Source organism: Monomorium pharaonis, chromosome 7 (genome assembly GCF_013373865.1).
Source record: "Monomorium pharaonis isolate MP-MQ-018 chromosome 7, ASM1337386v2, whole genome shotgun sequence".
Classification (NCBI taxonomy): domain Eukaryota; kingdom Metazoa; phylum Arthropoda; class Insecta; order Hymenoptera; family Formicidae; genus Monomorium; species Monomorium pharaonis.
Genome location: NC_050473.1, coordinates 10,567,810 through 10,584,711, shown reverse-complemented (window position 1 = coordinate 10,584,711; position 16,902 = coordinate 10,567,810). Strand labels below are relative to the sequence as shown.

The window sequence follows — 16,902 nt, the reverse complement described above, 5'->3', positions numbered from 1 at the left end:
AATGGATTGTCACATAAGAACGGTGTGTTTTAGCGGCATTCAGTCGAAAAGAAGCGTTGTTATCTGTCTCGTTTTAAAGACGGTACGTACACGTAAATACATAATGCACACGTTGCCGCGAAATACAAGACATGATTATACTTATGCACCTTCACGCAGCAAATTGCAACATGAAATTATAGGTACACGAAGTTTATACAATAAAGATTAATGCACGCGATACGAACTCTTGTGGTAACACCGAGGGAGCCTTACACTTAAGATAGCGTAAACGCGGTTTACCATATACGGGATATATGCACTTGCAACTTGTGCATCGCGCAGGTGCATCGTGGCGCTGAAAAAGTGGCGGCTTAAACGACGAAATTCACAGGTCAGTGAATAATTAAAGTTGCAATTGCGCTACGTCCTACTTTACCGTACGTAGTTTGCGTACGCTAGAAATAAGGCCGTTCGAGCTGGGCCAAGTTTCCTTCCAAACGTTCGAATGCGGTAAATATTCCGATTAAAGATACGTCCCGTCGCGCATATATTTTCCATGGTGCAAATAATCATCGCAATAGATAAAGATTTTCTATTCATACGTCGAACGATTAGTAATAAAATATATAAGAGAATTTTTGAAGAAAATCTTTTATAATATTTTAGGATATATGTATATTTAATTTCGCTGTGATATGACAATTCACGCTATAATTTCTTGTTTATTTATCTTAGATTATTTAAAGAAATGCAAATGTATACGTCTTTAAAACAGGTAATTGATTAATTATCCATAATTTCATCCGATTTATTTAAATTTGCATTACGCGAATAGTGTGACTTTTAGTGACACATATGCAGCGTCTAGTTACCATGTATTTTTTAACCTTGTTTTATATTCCACATGTGCGTGCGTGCTATGTAACAATTCTCACGTAAATTTGCACGCACATACACACGTGCGTTTCCTGACGACTCACATACCCGTGTTAAAGTCTTAAAAGCATTAAATATCTTTCGAGCAAATGAAACCGCTGTATATATTCTACAATAAAGGCATTTAATTGGAGTAGCGTGAATCGCATAGCTTTGTACCAAGCACGAAGTTATTTTATTCGCTTGCTTTTACATGCCTTCAATTTGTAATGTTTGCAAATCACAAAGTAAAAAGAGAGATAGATCCTAATTGCATAATTTTTGCGCTATACATAAATGCTTTAAGTTAAAAAAAATGTAAATTCACATTCAAGAGAGAAGGATAAAGTATATACGAGTTTCAGTTCAGAAGCGAATACTAAAATAGTTAATACTACAATTAAAATTGGGAATGGAATAAAACATTTTTCAATTAAGGGAATAAAAAATCCCGACAGGTGACTCTACTGAAAAACGACGACTCATTTCGTTAAGTATATCAAACGAATGGACCCTTCGACGGGCACGATAGCAATTAAAATCTCATTTCTCGGAAAGAATTTTACAATTAATACAAGGCGGCTTGTTTCGACCGGCAGAATCTAGCGCTTGAATCCGTGAATGCTGTACGGTCCATACGGCGAGTATATACGTTCACTATTCTCGGATATCTCGCTAGGAGACACATTTATGCGCGGATACACAGCCGTTCGTTTCGCGTGCTCCGTGTTATACACACAGAAGAGAAGCCCACTCCCCGTGTATGCCTTCTGGATGTAAGTCTCTCTCTCTCTCTCTCTCTCTCTCTGCGCCTCGCGGGTTCTTCGTAGCCAATCGGATTAACCTAGTCCGATGTGGAGTCCCTTGATACGCGAAATGCGGAACGTGGAAACCGGCACACGGGATTCCGCGCATCGCGCTTAAAATTCCGACTATTCACAGCCGCGGATAACGTAAATTGCCCGCCGATGGCCGGCGGCAGTTCGAAAATTCCTGCCGATCCGCTGCCCGAGAGTACGAAGATCTCGCGTGATTACGGAGGAGGTATTAAAATCCGCGATAGATAGCGCGCGAGGCCGGGGATTTCGAAAGAAATCGCGTCGAGAAGTAGAAGCCGACGGTCGTGCAAAAGATATTCACCGTGAGATTTGGCGTCCGGCCTCTTTGCCGCGAAGGCGTGCCAATAATTTTCTAACGAATCTTACATTCGGTCTCTTCTTAAATAATTATTTAACTTACCCACATCTTCAATTATATCAATTACCTACCATTTACACGCACGTAATCGGGGAAATTTAAAGAGTTACCCAAGCTATTGAAATTTAATACGTCCGTCTCGGCGAGAATCTTCCGCGAGGCGAAGGGGCGCTTCCTCGAGCAATGAATCATCGCATTTGCGATGTACGTAAGAGACACGCGTGCACGCCGGACGTTACTTCGTCAAATTCATCGGAATATCATCGTTCTCATCGTTCGGTCGCCGCGGCACGTTAATCGATCTTCGTGCGCGGACGAGTAAAGAGAGAAAGAGAGAGAGAGAGAGAGAAACATGAGTCCGTAATGTTATCGAAAGCCTCTATCTAAGAACCTGTCAATTGCCGCAAAGTAGCGTGCACACGCGAGCTTATTCGAATTCCGACGTGCGCATAAAGAGCCAATCATTAGAGACGATTAAAGGGTGGAGGGTTCGCTTCGGCTCCTCGAATCATCCGGGACAGGTGATTGCGGGAAAAAAAAGCACGGCGGACACGGAGGCTCGCTTTCATCTGAAATAAAGAACGGTGCTGCCGGGCCGAGCTCTCCGTTCTCTCTTACGCAAACACGGCGAACAAGCACGAGTTAATTCAGAGAGCCTGTAACAAAAGCGACAAGCACGAGAGAACAGAGTCCAATCCGTTTCAATTACGAAATATGGAAAAGATTTCTAATGAGCAGCGCGACATTTAAAATTCGCTGAATCTTACGCTACGATTAAAAAAAAGATTAATGAAAAATTTTATGATAAGTTCATCAAGTGCAATTTTTATTATACGCGTGCCCTTATGGTTGCTTGTTCTATCGGCCCTGAAAAAAGTTCCTCATGTTGCCGTCGAAGGATTAATATCCTGTACTTTCCTCTCGTCTCGCGTCAGATCGGCGATGTCTAGCCGGAGTTGCTCGATCGAGTACGTCGAGCATCCCGGGAGAGATACGTCCATTCGCGCGCCGATCAAAGTGATCGCACAGAAAAAAAAAAAAAAAAAATTCGGCGCGGACAACGAGGAAGCGATCCGCGGAACCTCGCGTATCAAATTGAAACGTTACGGAAAACGATGGCGCGCCGTTGAGAAGCGGGAGAAGCCAAGCTAGCGCAGGTGAACTCTAGCGGGAGAGAAGGTTAACACCCTCTCTCTCTCCTTAGTCGGCCCTACGTAACAGCGTCTCGTAACTCGGTTAGGCCCAAGACTCGCCTCGGGAGAGAGTTCAAAGTGCCGGGAAAGAGCTCGTCTCTCCCGCTGATGCGAGGAGAGACCCCCTCTGATCGAGGGCGTTCCACGTGGCCTGGTCCTCCTTCGCTTTTGCAGCGGTTCGCGTGCACGTCTGCAATTCGTGAGGATTCCAACTAGGATCGCAGGAGGAAGTGACGCGCGAAGGGCAAGGCAGAACGAGCTCGATCGCTCGCTTTTAATAGCCCGAATTTTTCGCGCCTCGCGCAAAATGGTCGGCCTTTCGATACATTGCTGTGTATCGACAGTGGTTTTTTTTTTTTACAATCAAAACTTGAAATCCGAAAAAAATATTCCTTATTGTCGCCAGTAACAATTGATAAAGTTAAAATCAATCTGGCGAATTTATTATTAATTTCAATAATTACAACGTTTTTTTTTTTTGAGATCTTTTTCGAATGGACAACAAAATAGGATTGAAAATGTTGTTGCAGAGACAATTGAAATCCGAACTCATTCAAGGGGGATTCGAAACTACTAATTTCTTCCATTAGCTGAAATTCTTTTGCGGTATATTCGATGGTTAATAGAGAGTTAGGATTTTACGGAATTTAAGGATTAATCTATTGACTACTACGAATGTAATTTACTAAATTACGGCCGATCACGGTAAAACGGAAACGGCATTCACGATGGTAGAACACGCCAGTGCTCGTAATGAGTAATCGGCACCGAGATTACTCAAGTATAAGCGAATAACTACGCCACTAACGCAGGTAATAATTACGCGGGGAACGTTACGACAATGTTAATGCTTTACCATTAGAAAGTATCGTCGAAGTGCGCTCCGATAAGTCACGATGAGACGCGATAAAAGTGAAACGTTGTTAAAAACGTCATTCACTCACGAAGCTTTTAACTTGTAAACGTTGAGAGACGGCGAAGGTTAAAATTATTTTGCAAAATAAGAGAAAAACACGTCGAAGAAAAACTTTTAATTTGATTTGATTCGCTTCGGTTTTTTTGTCCGGATTTCGTTTCCTTAGAACCGTAAAGACTTCAATTTACCAGATGTTTCGATGAAATATCGCGGTTTTAAGTAGAAATACGTGTAAAAGAGATTACCACGTTCAAAGGTAAGAGCCGATAATTTTTTAGCAACGTGTGCGTCGTGACCGAGGAAATTCGCTATTCCTCGGTGAAACCTAACGCTCCTGGCGCTTCGTCGACCGGATTTTAGATAAAATTCGAAAATTCGTATACGTCTCTCGCTCCGTCTGTCTCTCGTTAAGAAACGTCAAGCGGGAATAGAGACCAAAGTCGTGGGAAACTCTCCAAGCGAGCATCGAGTATGGGAATAGGAGGTATTGGTTATAATTCTATACCGTGGTTCGGTTAAGTACCTTCCGATTAAAGTCGGCGGCCACGTGAAAGTATACAGTTATGGTTGCAGGGGCGTCCATATTCGTACACCAGCACAGGCTCGCGTCAAGAGAAGAAGAGACTATTGGAATCGAAAACGTGGGTATCCTCTCGAAAATCGAAGCGAAACACTTCTGTATGCCAAACTGATGTAAAGCGAATGCAACAAAAAAAAAAAAAAAAATTGGAATCTGAGATCGCAACAATTTCGTAAAAAAAAATTAAAGAAATATATATAAAATGTATATTTTTGAGATCTAAAAATAGAATTAAGGAGTGTGATAAAAAATGATACAAACGTGGACTTTTGAACTTCGTGCTTGTCGCGCTTTAAATCAATTCCCAAGATTTCCAATAAGAAAATCCGGCGCGCCCTTCAGTCGGCGGCGGTTGCAGTCGCGGGTTGCACTTGCAATTCTCGCGAGGCCCTGAAAACCAGAGAAAACTCCTCCATAACGAGAACGGCGTCTACGAAGCGTTTCGGCGAAACGTTCTATAAGGAGGCGGATAATGACATTCCCGGAACATATCTCGAAATCCTCGCGGCGTACAGCGGCAACGTGATTTACAACGCTCGCGCGAGTAACGGCGGGATCGGGGGGGGGGGGGGGATCTCCCGGGCGAGTTCGAATTACAATTACCGGCCGTTTCAGAGACGAGATAAAGACGAGCGGCGGCGGGTTTGCACGTAACACATCATCGAGGACGGCGATGCACGGGGGACAGTAATGGTCGCCTCCGCACGGCTGCGCCGCGTCCTCTCTTCTCGGCGCAGCCGTGTGTTTACCGCTGACACAATGTGCAGATTTGTAACGACGGCGGTCTCCATCGCGTATTCCCGCGAGAGTACCTGCCGATCGGAGCCTTTTCCGAGGCGGTAACACGAGAGTCTCTCCCGTCGCAAAATTTATGCATAACGGTATAACTGCATCAGCCGTCTCTGTGAAACTGTTTCCGCCGCACGGAATAGAACGTCGTACAATAGTCGTCTATTTCGCATTTATCATTATTTGAGTGTCAGTGGATAATGTATATTGTAGAAAAGAATTGAAGCGCATGCGAGATGTGTTACGTGTGACTAATGCAAACTTCGATATTGTAAAATTAGGTTTAACAAAGAGAGAGGGAGAAAATCTCTTCGTCTTTGAAAAGACAAAGAATTCTGTCATGTGATGCGCAAAATTTTCACAGATTATTATTATTTTTTTTTTTTTTTTAATTTAGGTGCTTCTCTCTTATTTCGAGGCAACGTATATCGGCAATCGATCGGAAATCGAGGAAGAGCACAGCTTGTACGAACGCTCTCTTCTCAGTATCTTACGGACTTGAGAGCCGCTGCTCGCATGAGTTTCATTAATCTGACCGCGCCTGGAGCCTCGTCTTGTATCGCGTCTACGTGTGCAACGTCTCGCACGTTTTCGCCGTGCACGTGTATGCACGTCGCACGTGTGTGTGTGTGTGTGTGTTCTTACGTTAGTTTACACGAATACGAACGCGCGCGAGTCAGCTAGCAACCCGGTTCATTACCGTCCCCCGGTGTACAAGCGCAGCACGTATGCATGAGCCCCGCGTGCACGTGGACCGGCTCTATGTGCGAACGAAATAAAAACACGAGGTTGCAGGTAGAGGTGTGCTCGAATAAAAAGACGGATGTACAGGGTGATCGGAAGGTAATAGCCGTGATTTGTCCGGCGAGAAGGGGACTACGTGAAGCTACGTGTGCAGAACTCGCGCGAATCGAGGAGGATCATCGAAGGACCCATTTTATCACCGGTCAGTAAACCGCGTGCGCTTCTCCGTTTTTTTTTTTTTTCCGAAAAGACAATGGAAATCCAGGAAGTGAATCGTGAATATTCCCGATCGGAGTCCATTCCGGAAAGTTTCACAATGCGCGCCCGAATGGCGAACGCGCGACGGTGCGCGGCAAAAGATAAATCAAGGAATCGATAATTATCAACTTTCAGGCCGACTAGGTATTCTTGAGACCTGAACCGGTTTGGCATACATTCATGAGAACAATCGTAAATCAATTTGAAAGATTGAACTTTTGACAAACGCCTCCGGGTGGCCAGCGGGGTTAGGTCAACATTGAATCACGCGGGGAAATAATGACAATTTGTAAATGACCGTCGGTTGACGGCTGAACATTTTATTTGTATCATGTAACGCACGGCCTACCTTCCGATATTCATTCGTTTACCACCTCACATTAATTATCGTCAGGGGAATCACAATACCACATAACTAATCTCTTCTACAAATTCGATCGGTTTTAATTTGTCGAGGGACTGTAATTTCTTAACGCACATATAATGTATAGAAATATCCCCATTGCAATTTAAAAAACAATGCATTAATTAACCCATTCACGTTTACAGTAATTTTTCATATATGCAACTGAAGGACAACTTATTTCTTCAAAGAAACTTGAGATTTATTACTCCCCCTCTCTCCTTGAAATTGAATTAAACTCAATCTTTTCTCAAAGAAGCGAGATTCTACTGAATAAAAATACACCAAATACTATTAAAAAAGAAATATGTCAAATAAGAAAATATATTATGCCGCACGATTTCCATCATAATTTCAAGTCGAGTCGACTTTAGGGATAAATCCACCTCCATTAATCCAAGCCGCGTCCGAAATCGAACGATACAAGTTTATAATCGTCGAACGGCCGACGCTAATCTTCGCGGTGATGGGGTATCATTTGTTAACGTCGATCACGGCGGCGGACGCGTTTGCCGGGCCGATGAATAAAACAATAAACATGTTTGCCATCGTGCTGATATCGGACGTCTTAAAACTCCGCTAAATAAATCACAAGTAATTAGCGTTTGAATCCTTAACCGTCTTTTTCTCTTTAATCCGCGACGGCGCGCGGCGTCTCGAGGATATTACGGGAGGAGAGAAGGATTAAAACGAACGAAACAAATGTGCACCTCGCAACGTACGAGGGATGCGCGCAACGAGAAAGATCAATCCCAATTTTCGTAATCGAGTTAGATTTACAATGTTGAATAAGGTCAGCGTGAGACGCGAAGGTTAATTAAACGCATCCCGGATTCTGACGTCGTTTTTAAATCTCCCCAGGAATTTCACCGATCAGAAATTCCGATGATCCTAACCGCGATCGTTGCTTTCCCATTGCCGCGGTGGCTTTCTCAGCCGCTCGGAAGAGGAGGGGAAAGGAAACGCGGGGAGACGAGGGTAGAAATGGAGAAGCGCGGTACAGAGAGGCGCACACCCACCGGTACACAGGTACCTGCCGCCGCGGCGTCTTTTATTTATAGAATGGCGGAGTGTAAAACTGCAAAAAAAAAAGCCGAGGTGGGATTAATCAACGACATTCTTAATACCCGCCGCGGGCGATGACGGAAGTTTTCAGGATTGCCAGCATAACGCGCCGACCGCGCGCGCGCGCGGTTTCACGCGGCGCGCGCGTATCGAGGAAATCTCGCAATCTCGTGTGCATCATCACCACGAGCGAATAAATTTGCCGACGTACCGGGAGATAAGGTGATTTAACTTTATTAATTAAAGAGTATCAGCCGTAAGTCCCGTTTATCTCTCACGTTCTTTAACATGACGAGTACCGTCCGTTTCTAAACGTCAAGAAATTATTTCACGAATAAAAAAAATGAGTACATTAATCTCTTCGATAAATCTGGCAATGTTTAAAGGTTTTATCTTTTTCTTTTTACGTAATAAAATCGAAGATGAATTGTCAGAGATTCCTCATCGTAATATCAAAAACCAAAAATGTAGATCTATTTATATGTTGGATTATAAGAAAATAGATGGATATTTTGAAAATTTAATTAGAAATTATAGATACAATTTTTAAAGCAAAGGGACAGCCCTTCTCTACGTCCGCGAATGCTCGATGCAAACATGACATTAAGCATTCATCTTTACAACATACTTAGGCCGTTGTGGCGGGGTGAAATTAATAGCGAATTGCAAACGGCAATGTAAACGCAGCGGGCAGTCCCGAGGAAAAAAAGGCTAATCGCGGAAGTGCATCGCGTACCGTACGTACGATCGATCCGATCGGCGCTAATTAACTGTCAAATTAACGCGAGTTATCGTCCCCTCGAGGGGACCGCGAGGAAAGGGATCTTAACTACGATTGTGCACTATCGCGTGTATATTTACCATCGAGATTTATTACGATCGTGCGATGCTTGCGCTCTCTCTCTCTCTCTCTCTCTCTCTCTCTCTCTCTCTCTCTCTATATATATATATATATATATATATATATATATATATATATATTGCGTTAAGTTTCTTAATCGCTCTATTAAAGAAACAAAAGTTCAATTAAAGATTTATTCAGACCGTATTTATTGAAAAAATTTAAGAGGAAATTACGCCATGTGGCGCGTATGACATAGAAAGGAGTGGTTACCTTGGATATATCGGCATGAATGATAGATATTGTAGAACTGTCAACCGCAATATTATTTTTTTTATGCAACATCCGGAGCAATCACGTTCGCGTTCCGTAGCGCAAATTTATGCAATTCCCTGCATTTAATTGTGTAGCAAAATCGTTCAATCAAGATCACATTTTTTCCATTTAACTGCAAATCGCGTTTAAAAATGCAAGTACAAAGCTCGGCTTTACAATAGATGCGAAATAATTTCAAGACTTAATTCACAATTTAAGTTAGAAACGGAATACTCAGTGAAATGTAGAAAAAAATGTAATTCAAAAGTCGTTCACAGATTCCTTAGCATTGCGTGCCATTGATTACATTAATAGTAACATTACCGATAATTTATGTACATCTGTAAATTGTTTTATAAATTTCTCTCTGCAGATTGCTTTGCGCGTGAAAACACAAACAATAATCAATCATTTTTATAAAAATTTATTTTTACAAAGAGGCAAATTTATTTGTAATGACGAAAGGTAATTTAACAGACGCAAAATAACACCAGTATCGACAAAAAGTAGAGGAAAAAAAAATTTGATTACAGCCGAGAGAAGTGTCCCACGTGCGTAGTCTCGAGACAAATGATCGTGGCATCGTAAAATTCCACGTAGCAATGCAATGGGATTGGCTTAACACCGCCACAACCGTCGTTGATTCTAATGATGAACATTTTTTTTTTTTCTAATCATTCGCCCGGAGAAGTGTTCATTATTTCGCAATTCCTTGGCCCTTATAAGCATCGGCATATACTTAAGTTGCGCACAATTATTGGCACGATACCGTTTGGATGCATTTTCTCGCGGGGCAAAAAGCGCATATGCATGCTTCGTCAGAGAGAAGGACGAAAAACTTTACGTTTGACGCGATTATAATCATGAATCGCACAGATAACGTGTGTGAAGTTAGCATCTCAAAGTTTAGCATCTCATAAAAATACTGCAGAATTACTTGCATCCAGCATAGTTCTACAGTTCTTGATAGGTTTCAACAATAGTTCCGTTGAATTACGTATTTTAATTAAATTTTTATAAATGAGATGCTAACTTCCAAAATCACATAATAGCATCTCACCGTATTTCGAATATACGACCACAGAGAAGATTAAATCTATAGAGTTCTATCGTTTAGAGATGTCTTATCAATAGTTCTGATGATTAAATTAATAAAAAAAAATTTTTTTGTTACAAACATACGTATATATGCGTATACGTCTGCGCACGTGGATTTGGTGTAACTGACATCTCAGACAGACAAAATTAATTAATTTAAAAAATTTAGAAAGTATTTTTCAACAACTATCTGGATGGAAAACTTGTATTTATAGGTCTAGACATGAGATGCTGGTCGAATATCGACAGTTCTATTTCTTTTAACGCAGTTCTCATATAGATACGGACGCGTACAATAATTTTCTAAAGAGTTCTAAACTTTGAGATGCTAACTTCACACATGTCAGATATCGTGAAAATCAATTCCGGATGAATCAAGATGATTACGTGGCAATCAAAATGCGATACACGAGTCCTATTTTTATATCTATAAATTGTTTAAAATATCTGTAGATAAATTTAGATTCTTAAAATTTATGTAAATCACATGGTCATGTTTTTCTATGAAAATAGTAGTTTTGTAGGATCAAAACTCTTTTAATACTGTATATAAATTAAGGTGCAAGCGGCATTACTTTTGCAAAATACTTTGTCACCCGATATATTTATTCAAGCAAGTAACATATGTTTGTCGACTTTCAAAACGGCTAAGTTAAGGGAAATAGCGATCACTGTATTTACGCATGTAAACCTTGGCAAGATTGTAAAGGTGATCGAACCGAAAAGCAAATGTAAAAGAATCCGAAGCGACGGGGGGAAACGCGAAAAAACTGCGAACTGCGAGTAGCGGAGCACTTCCCGCCAGACTCGAAGATGAGAAACCGAACTCTCTCTTATACTTTTAGTTCAAATATATAATATCGTATTCTCTCATATCTACCTGTTCTCTATCATACTCTATCTGCCCTTACGATTATCCTACAGTTTCTTAAAAAAATATGGAAAATTTTTTTAAGAAAATTTTCTTGTACAATTTACGACCGCGACTAAATCGAAAGTACCATAATTCTTATCTCGTACAGCAATCAAAATCTACGATATATGTATAATATATTTCAAAAATATATTTCGATTAATTTAAATTACTCCAAAGTTCGATAACGATTGTATTTTATACCTAAACATTCTTATACTCCAACAAATTTTCCAAGAAGATACCTGAAAACTCTAAAGGGTGTGCGGCGCCCCAGAAATGTTCCAGATAAAAGTTTGTCTCAATTTCTCCTCCTTTCTTCCCATCCCTCCTGCGTTTCTTCTCTTCACGAGTTCAGATTAAAACGTAACGCGATGCAACAGGTTCGCGGAGGTAAGGATTGCCGATTGATCGCGATTCCCACGAATCGCAGCACCGCCGTCAGAAACCGCGACGGAATCCTCGGCGCGGAAATTATCGGTTCCACGATGCTGCGCGCGCGAATCAAGCGCGCTAAAAATGATTAATAAATACGACTCCTACGGGGACTGTCGATCGCCCCGCGTATGTGTGTGTGTGCGTGCGTGTACGCGTACGTGCGTGTGCGTAAGCCGGCCCCGGTATTTTGTCAGAGACGTGCACTTATCCCATCATGCACGCCGCCCTTTCGTTTCTACCTTTTTCCCTTCGGTTTCCTCGGCGCTCTATCGTTCCACCTACCCGCTCCTCCCTCTTACCGTGTACACACGCGCGCACGAACACATACATACATACATACATACACACACACACACACACACACGCACGCACGCACGCACGCACATGCGTTTTAAGTACACGCAAAAGCTGTGTTTATCATTCCACGGCAGCCTTCCCGACTTCCTCCCTCTCTTCTTACCCATTATCCGCTCGTCCGATGATTCTACCTTATTACCTGCAATGTAACGTGCATCTATGGGGCGAGGGTGCAGCCATTGACAAAAAACGGCGGAGAATTAAGGTAACGTGCGCAATTTTTTTTTTTTCACTTTGAGAATTATTTACGTAGGGAGATTCGCGTGTCTCGCGCACCTCGTAATGAATATGAACGTTATGAATATTTAAAGCCCTTCTTCTTGTAATCTCCTTTAAGGACATTAAATAATCGGAATACCAGATAATCCCTCGTAAAACACTTTTTTTACGTGTTTGTATTGTTGATCACCTGTAAAATATATTTCTTAGTTTTACACATGAACACGGAGAAAATTTTACAGTAAAAATTACTATATACGATAATAGCTATGGACCGAAAGAAATTTCAAAGAATTGTACCATAAATAGTGTGAATACTATCGTAATTTAATGAAAAACATATAGTAAAAATTTTCACAATTCCTTCCCCTATTTACCACAGTAATTTTTAATATAAAATTTTCTCCGTGCAGGTGAGCGGATACAAAAGTATTTTTAAACGTTTTCAAAATACTACCTTTCATTGCTCGTTTGTTGATCTGAATTTGACACTATACACAGAAAAAAAAGTAATATAGCCAATAACATATGTAATTGCGGGCTGCCAACTACATAAAATACTCAATGCAATAATATTTGCTATTGATGCAATTACAATATTGATACTGCAATAGCATATATTATTGTATTGAGTATATCTGTAGTTGGCAGCCCGCAACTACATATCTTATTAAATATATTACCTTTTTTTTCAGTGTATGAACTTGATTTAGAACACAAAGAGAGAGGAGGAGCAGATACTACAACATAACGCAGGATTCTTTCCAACAAGGTACTGTTGGAAAGTACAATATTTAAAAAAAAAAGTCAATTTCAATGGATTCAAAACCTTTTGCGGAGCGCTGAGGACCGATTAATCAAAGGTGCATGCGCTTTTCCGCAAGCGGTTGATCAAGCTTGATATGGCTTCCTATAAATTTCGCACACACACGTGCATTCACCCGCGCGGATACCTCGACCGAATGATTATAATAAATTCGATCGCAGCGTGTGAGCGGCGAGAGATGCTCTGCCATAGACGCAGGCACAAGACGTACGTTACGCTACGAACCGCAACCGACATGCAGTGGGTCAATTCGATTCCGCCTTTAATGACTGCCCGAGTGATGGCCGGAGGGGAGGGAGAGAGAGAGGGGGAAGCCTTTTAATAACCCTTTCCCTTGAACCCCGCTCGATCGGAGGTTCGAAAGTCGCGGCAAGGTTAAGTACTTGCACTCCGCGCTGCTCGTCGGATGCCCTTTCTTCCGGTTTCGAACGGGGGAAGCAGATCGCCGTCGATTACGATAATTAACTTCTATCCTCGTCGACAAATTTGCGCGAATTGCACTTGCCGAGTTTTCAGAGGGACCCTTCGCGAGGGGGGGGGGGGAGGGAGGAACGATCCGAGTGATCGTCGCCGATAAATTAATTAAAGATTCGGAAACTAATGGAGAGCCTCGAGAGATAAGTAATTTTTCCACGGTCCTCGAGACAATTTTAAAGCAGCTGTTATTTCCTGAACGATTGAAGCTTAACATGCAGAGATTGCACAAGCCAGTTTGAATTGCTGATAACGCGGTGATACGCGCGCGCGTATAAAATTAGCGATAAAAAAGAAATCTAAACTCTCGCGCTCGCGAGGTCTGTAAGGACCGGACGAGGATAATGGGGTTTTCCCCTCTTTTTTTTTTTCCTTCTCCCTCCGACCACAAAGGAGAAGAAAAGAAAAAAAGGGAGCACAAGAGGGACCGAGCGAGAGGATGGCCACTGGATAATTTCACGACGACGAACGTACTGCATATGCAAGCTGCCATTGCAGCGACGCGACACGGCCGGACTGTATACGTTTGCCATTGTGCACATCGGCACGTACACTATCTTCGAAAAATTCTGTTGTCGACGTACACGCGATAAACGCTCACGTGTCGGAGAGGCTGCGTCCTGAAAAAACTCGCGACACATGCGCATATATGAAAAAAAGGTACGTAGAGAAAGGGTTTTTAAATTCGTCAAATTTTACTAAGAATTTTGTTCCGAGAATTCTTTCGTCCGCGCTACTGACTTGAAAAAACTTTGCGGCAGTAATATACGTGCTTCTCAGTTTTTATTTCATTATTTGTACGCGTCGCGAGTTTCTTTGAGCTCGCATGAGCGTACACGTGATTTACGATTTGAGACGAACGTCTCGCAAGTAGAAATAAGAGAATATCGTGGACAAAGCGAAAATGGAACGACATGTATTTGTTAACTCGACAGCATCCGCATTTGATTGTATAATCGCATCGTAAAGTGCTGAATTTTAAATCGCATTCAAATTAATTGCGAATTTCGAAGCGATGTGAGTACCAAAGAATTTTTTTCGTTTAATATACAAACTCCACACGGAATTGTAATCAATTAAGAATAAAAAAATTCGGTATTTTATTTTAGATTTTATGAATCAATTTGAACGATCGATATTATAAGCGAATATAGAAAGCACAAGTACGCGCAGGTTCTTGATTAATTTTACTACAGCATTTTTAACAAATAAGGATTATAAATAACGCATCGATTATTACATTCAAATCTTACGAATTTCAAAAGATGATTGTTTAAAAAAACTCTCTTTAAACATTCAGTTTCGTCATAAATAAATATATTCAAGTTACTTTGTTGTTCGCATTTTATCTTTTTTTTTTTTAGGCGGTCGCTATGTCACACATTCCATTCTTCGCATAACACATTTAGTTCTTTTCTTCTTTTTTTTTTACAACACAAGAATCTAAATCCAAGTTGTGTTTATGCGACGCGACGTATGTATTCGTTATTATCTTTTTGCGTTCGTGTAAAACACACTTTCTGATATCTCGAACCGCTTCGGGGACGCTCGCTCATTATGCCTTCCGCGAAATCGAATCTACGAAGTAACTCCCTCCTCGGTCGTCTCGCCACTCGCAAAAACGCGTCTTATAATAAAAGCAGGTCTTTCTTCCCGCATAAACCCGTCATTACTCCCCCCCCCCCCCCTCCGTCCAACACCAACTCATTTTCGACATCGTTCCGCCGCATATTCAGATACGCGGGCGAGCGAGACCGCGTGATCCCGCTCGTGTTTAAATGCCGTAAAAACTACGTTCGTGCGCGATTAAGAAAAATACCGGATCGATCGCAAGATTACACCGGCACGATCGACGTTTATTTTTAGATCGTCCTCGGCAAGCTTCACATCGAGTAAACGCAATGCGAAAACTTGTGACCCGTTGCATTTTTATTTCAAACAACGTATATGTATACGTATCTGTATATTGCATCGCTCATAAATACCGGCGGATTGTTATTATTTAACAAAATCACAAGTGCGCACGAGCAGCTTGTATGTATAACACGTTATGAAAACACGTCAACAGTGAGAAATGAATCACTCGAGTATATTCGGTACGGCCGACTCACGTTTCGCGCGTTAATACACCGAGATGCGACACCCACATGTTTTCCAACGTAGAGATCTCGCAATTGTCGCGACAATTCGCGTTTGTTTTCCGCTGCGAGGCTGCGCCTCGGATGGAAATCTCTTACGGCATAAGCCGAGCGTATTGTATGTATGTATTATACGTGCATACGCGAACGGCCGGGCGATGGGCCGCGATTACGGGCCGCGTCAGGAGAAAAGAAAGGAGACAAGAAAACAAGCAACAAAAAAAGACTCACCGGCGAAGTCGTGCGCTCCAAACGTCAGACTCCAAGGTTCCCGTAGCGCCAAACTCTCCTCTCGGCGCGCGGCGTGGCGTGGCGTAGCGTGGTGTGGTGTGTGGCGAGGCGCGACGGGCGCGGGAGGGACAGGGCCGATGCACCCGCGGGAGAGACGCAGGCAGCGGGCTCTCAATCTCTCTCTCTCTTTCTCTCTCTATCTATCTCGTTGTAAAATGCAGTTACGCAACACGCAACTGGTGGTGTACACACGCGACGCGGCCGATCGATGGCAAAAACGTCAGTGTCGCTGGCGACGAACGGTCACCGTCTCGTGTTGTCCCGCACGAGTCTACGTATACGTACGATTATCGAGCGTGCCGCGACGGGGAAAGAGTAGGCGAACACGCGGGTATCCCGAGAGCGCGCGGCTAGGGAGAGAAAGAGCGAGAGAAAGAAAGGATGACAGATCGGAGCGAACGTAAGCGGGAGAAAAAGAGAGAGAGAGAGAGAGACGGGCTCGCGTCTTCGACAACAGCGAGCGAGAGAGAAGGAAACAGATAGATAAGTGCAGGCAGCGCGAAGAGAGATACGCGCGAGGCACGATCGTGGTTAGGGACGACACTCACGAAGCACCGCTTTCACGCGCCGCGAGAGAGTCGGGCTTGACAACTGTGCAAAAATCGGCAAAATCCACAAACCCGGCGTGTAGCAACGCTCGCTCATTCGCCCGCTCGCTCACCCGCTGCACCGTCCGCGCACTGTCCCGCGCGAGCGCGTCTGTGTTCACCCCGTTCCGCCGAATCTCGCGTTCGCGCGGCCTCGGCCGCGCTCGGCCGCGCTCGTCTCGGCCATGCGCGCGACACCCGCCGGTGCCGCCCTCTCGCGTCATCGCTGCGTGTTACCGTCGCACACGATTCACACTCGGTGCGCGAAACACGTCCGATTGATCCTCGCGTCGCATTAGCGCGTTAGCGAAAAATAGACGTGTGTCCTGCGATCGATGTAAATTTATTCTCGCTCGAAAGACG

At 42.9% G+C, this 16,902-nt stretch overlaps 1 protein-coding gene across 1 annotated transcript in view; it reads right to left on the bottom strand.

The window, feature by feature from the left end:
- Positions 1 to 16,672, bottom strand: part of LOC105836310 (protein N-terminal asparagine amidohydrolase) — a 47,023-nt gene extending 30,351 nt beyond the window's left edge. Inside the window, 1 exon segment of the mRNA XM_012680251.3 lies at positions 15,893 to 16,672. The gene's annotated coding sequence lies outside the window, so the exon portion shown is untranslated.
- Between the last annotated feature and the right edge of the window lie 230 nt (positions 16,673 to 16,902).